The sequence below is a fragment of the Triticum dicoccoides genome, chromosome 2A (assembly GCF_002162155.2).
Source record: "Triticum dicoccoides isolate Atlit2015 ecotype Zavitan chromosome 2A, WEW_v2.0, whole genome shotgun sequence".
In the NCBI taxonomy this organism is placed as follows: Eukaryota; Viridiplantae; Streptophyta; class Magnoliopsida; order Poales; family Poaceae; genus Triticum; species Triticum dicoccoides.
Genome location: NC_041382.1, coordinates 737,791,535 through 737,796,777, shown reverse-complemented (window position 1 = coordinate 737,796,777; position 5,243 = coordinate 737,791,535). Strand labels below are relative to the sequence as shown.

The window sequence follows — 5,243 nt, the reverse complement described above, 5'->3', positions numbered from 1 at the left end:
TAATGGGCTTCTTCTTCAATGGGCAAGATCTAACATGATGCCCTTCTACTTTGCACTTGAAGCAAACAATCTTGGCCGAATTCTTGACTTGTTCTTGGCCCTTCTTTTTGTTCACCTTGGACTTCTTCTTCTTGTTGGAGTTGAATCCAAGTCCACCTTTGTCATTGGGGGATTTTTGCACACTCAAGATATTATTGAGTGTGAATTTCCCTTCATGACTCTTTTCCAAGTCTTTCTTCAAAGAAGTGACTTGGGCCTTGAGCTCTTTGATTTCCTCTACATGGTTAGTCTCAACACAAGTACTAGAGGAAGTATAAGCTTCATTGTTAGAGCAACAAGGCAAGGAAAGAAATTCATCACAAGATGTACCAACATTGTGAGTAGATGAATTACTAGGACTAGCACATGGCAACATAGCATTTTGACTAGAAGTAGTGCTAGTATCCACATGAGGCTCGCTAGATGTTACCTTAGCAATCATGGCCTCATGAGCTAACTTTAGCACATTATGGGATACTAGAAGATAATCATGAGAGCTTGTGAGATTTACATGATTTTCTTCCAACATCCCATAATTCCTAGATAGCAAATCAAGTTGAGCCCTTAGCTCAACATTCTCCTTCAATATGGATGCTTCACAAGAGATAGAGTTAGTAGCACAAGGATCATCATTAACAACAAGAGGAGAAGACAACTTGGCAAGCTCTTTTGAATATGAAGCTTTAAGTTGAGCATGAGACTCGGTGAGTTTGATGAGCTCACTCTTAATGACCCTTGAGCCATTTTCGAGGTGCTCAAAGTCCTCAAGGAGTTTAGCATGCACAACTTCAAGCTCCTCATTTTTAGTTTCAAAATCATTGGCCACCTCAAGAGCTCTATCACGAGATTCCCTCACTCTAGATAATTCTAGAGCAAAAGTCTCCTCAAGAGATTCCTTGGTGGTTTGTTCAAGTTCAAGAGCTTGAGAGAGGTCCGCAATCTCATTAGCGTAATCACGCTCATGACCTTCCATTTTATCAATGGTGACCTCATGCTCCTCAAGACGAGATTCCAACTCATCAATATATTTCTTGCCTTCAATGGCAATAGACATGATTTGCATGAAGTTGGAACGAGCAAGTTTATTTTTGTGAAGAGCTTTAAAAATCATTTCCCCCTTAGTTTTTAAGGAGGCAACATTATCATTCTCTTCATCATTATCCTCATCATCATTAGCATCAACATCATCATCAAGAGACATATTGGGGTACAAAGTAGGAGATACCTCTGACGCCTTAGCCATAAGGCAAAAAGCAGTAGATGATGATGTGGGATCCCTTAAGGCACCATTAAACATCACATCTTGTTCCATGGAGTGTTGGGTTTCACTACAAGAAATATGTCAACTTGTGACTAGCACTATTGGTCACTAAATGGTCACTGTTTTCAATTTGTGACCTTTTTGTGACCAAAAACATAAGGTCAAAAGCTGGCCGTCATAAACTGACTATAGCGACCTTTCTTCTGGAATGGTCGTAGACGTTTATGACCAAAATACGTCTACTGTGGCGTTTTGGTCACTAGCAACCTCCCCAGGCCACGTAGGCATCCAGCGTGGCAATTTGATGTGGCACAAGATTCAGCCCGGTCCAATTCGATTTTCTACATGGACCTAGCCCAACAATTCGGCCTTTTTATATATTTTTTCTATCAAATTTTGATCGGCTTCATGGGCCAAGCCCAACATTGCAACTTTTTTTTGTTGAGTTGTGGCCTTTTTGTCTAAACGAATTTAGTTTTTCTTTTTTTCCAAAAGAAGGGTCCACTAGTCAGATGGGTCCCGGTTGTCAGGTTCTGGTAACTGGGTCCCATTTGTCATGTTCTGGTAAGTGGGTCCCATCTATCAGGCTCATATTCTTCATATTCGAACCAGTATTTAAATGGGCGGACAAAAAGCACACATAATACTTGAAATAAGAGCAACCAGATCCTTACAAGTGTAATACAGTGGCAATCACAGTAATGACTACAAGTGTAATACAATACTTTACAAGCTTTACAAGGAATCACAAACTCACAACATGCCAAACTCGTTGGACTACAATAGTGATATGAACAACATGCCGAACTAGCTGGACAATTGTAGTTAGGGCTGGGAACAAACAAAACGACCTTCAAGAAAACAGACAACATGCCTTCCTCGGTCGCCCTGTTACATGAATCAGCAGGGAAGAATCAGAAAAGGTGAAGAATCAGAACAAACCATTCAAGAAAAGGAAACTTATTTAGAATGATAACAAAAATTGAGCTAGTACCATGCTTTTTGTTCTCCAGCTAGTTAAAATGAGATAACTCGTTCATACAAGAAAACAGAGACGCAATATGAACACAAAGAAGGATTAACAAGTACACAGCATGATTCAATAATTTTTTAGGATCACAAGACACCAATATAAGCTAGAATTGGCAAGTACACATCAAGATTCAATTCATCTTGCCCATATACAGCAACCAACAGACATCTAACATTTCAGCATGCACATACAATTTATTTACTTATTTTTGAGCAAAACCGCCCACTGCCAAACAGAATGTCCTTTCATTTGATAAATAAGAATAGCAGGCCAAAGAAAGGCAAGCATACAACAAACACACTACAGATAAGCAAGATACTAGAGGTCAGCACACAAGTCATATCATATATTCTGTTAACCTTTAACACATCATATAGAATTATGAGCTTGACAGTCGTCGGTCTAACCATATCACGCAAGCAACGGCATACAAACTAATTAGCAGTACTATATATGATGCAGCATACGGACAGAATTTCTACCTTGTTATCATTAGGGAGCAACAGGGGGTGGGGGAAGATTTCGATCGGCTTCGCGTCAGCTGCCATCACCATAAACTCAGAGTCTTGGTAGCTGGGGAAAATAGAAAACGGAGATTAAAAATCATAGGAACTGAAATTAGCAGGACCGACCAAAGCACGCAGCTAGGGACTGGTCACCTTCAAGGTAGAACAATGAATTAACTAGTTTTAGTCAAAGTCGTAAGCATGCACATACAGACATACATATGAATTGAACCAGAATCCATGTATGTCTGTGCACTTAATTGCAGGTTCTATCCAACTTGCAATTGGAAGGAGTACAACCTAGTTTACTAGCAGCCTAACAAAAGATTCAGGTTCTTGGTTTGGTGCATGAATCCTGTTGTCGTAGACAGACAGAGAGGAAAGAGCACTGACGGCACAACTACGATAGCAGAGCGATGCGAGCCAGTCAGGCAGTGCTGGATAAGCTATTGATAAGCAGTTTGCACACAATTAGCAGGCAACCAACAAAGTAATGTTGTATACTGTTCTGCAGTAAAGAGTAGAATTTCTTTCTGTTGGCTCTGAAATTTCTGTCCATGGTGCACACATGACATACCATTGATTTGAATGTGAAACTTAATTCTGCACAATTTAGTTGCTTATAAATTTTAGCACTAGATTAGCATGTCTCGTTACTAATGAAGTACTTCCTTTATCAATCATAGAATGGAAGGAGTCACACAACATCGGGTAGTACTGTAATTGGATTTAGTAGTAAATTTGTAGATACATGTGGTTGGTATCTACTAGTAGGGAGTTGCATAGCATCTGGTGTTCTAATTAGAGAGTTGCTAGTGTGTTTTACTTACCCTGCTCTACTCTTCTTTTCTACAAGCGAAAGCAGAGCAGGGAGAGCAAGCACACTACCATAACATACAAAGCCATCTACAACCAGCCCAAAAACATACATACCTACAGGACTCACTCACGCACTGCCATTGTGTTATGGATGAGCAAGTCTAGTGTGTGAGAGAAAATGCAGACAAGTTGAGGTAAAGTGCTGACCCCATGCTGCGAGGAACAGATTGAGGAGCTAATAACTGGATAATGCAGCACCAAGTCTGACTCTATTACTACTACCTGTGATGCATCATTGTTGATCCATGGCAGATAATAGTAAAGATTAGAATCCATGATTTTGATACAGAAGTTACCTAGCCTGGTAGCCTAGCATAGAACATCACTACATAGTACTTGGCCAGCAAATTTGAGCAATTCAGTGACCGCATCGCATGACAACAAATATAAAAACTATGAACAACATTGCATACGATGTGTGACAACAGAGAACACATTTGACAATGCAGAATGCATGCGCAACCACACATCCCATAACAGGGTTACAATCTAGAGGCAGTTAGCTAGCTGCTACCAGATCGCTCACTCATCAATATAGAACTGCAAAAGAGCACAAAAGAAATAAATCAACGAGAGCATAAGGCATACTGTAGCCAGCTAGCTAGATTTCGTCTTGAGACTTATCCTTGTGCTTCTGTAGCATCTCGATAACTTGGTCCAGGGGTGGGTCTCCGGGCCTCCGAAAAACCCGGTCGCCGATCTTGAACTTGTACGCCTCCGGCTGCACAGAATGAACTCCTTCAACTACAAAACACATACATCCATGCATGTATACACTTGAGCTAGCATGCACCAACCAGTGTGTAACTAACCAACTACTCCAGCTAATTAACTTCAAGCATGAACAATTAACCAATTAAACAAGACATAAACTAGCATAATGATCTATAAACAAAATGGGAAGTAAGCAGACGTGACCTGGAGGTCGTTGGAGAGCTCGGGCGTGACCTGGAGGTACTTGGTCTTGTCCTTGAGCCCGGCCATGGCCACCTTCTTCCCCGAACACGGACACATACACCTTGCACACCTGCAGACACAAACCAGAGCAGAGACAAGGAACTCAGCATCCCAGATTGCAGCGCAGCCGCATCGTTTGGAGGGAGAGTCCGGGCGTGACCTAGAGGTCGTTGGAGAGCTCGACGTCGGTGATGGTGGTGGGGGAGGAGAGGTAGCGGTCGGTGCCGAGGGCGGCCTCGGGGAGGACGGCGCGCTGCATGACGGGGTCGCAGGTCAGCATGTCGCCAGCTCTCGTTGGATCTGCTTCGCCACCATTCGCACCCGTCGCTCCTTGGCCATGCACCGCACCACGCGCAGTCGCCGCACGGAGACGGGTGCCTCGGCGGCGAGGGCCCGTGGCAGCGGCGGGGACACCAGCGGCCGTCACGGGAACATCCTCGCTGGCTTCATGGTGGTGGGGGATTTTGCGCCGCGGTGAGGCCGTCGGCCGTCACTGTGGGGAGTGGGAAGGGGAGGGCGAGAGGAGGAGGGCGTGGGGAAGGGCGATGAGCTCCGCCAGAGGGAGGTG

The 5,243-nt window shown here is 43.4% G+C and overlaps 1 pseudogene; it reads right to left on the bottom strand.

The window, feature by feature from the left end:
• Positions 1-4,240: 4,240 nt before the first annotated feature.
• On the bottom strand, positions 4,241-5,110 carry LOC119358256 (annotated as a pseudogene).
• Positions 5,111-5,243: the final 133 nt, after the last annotated feature.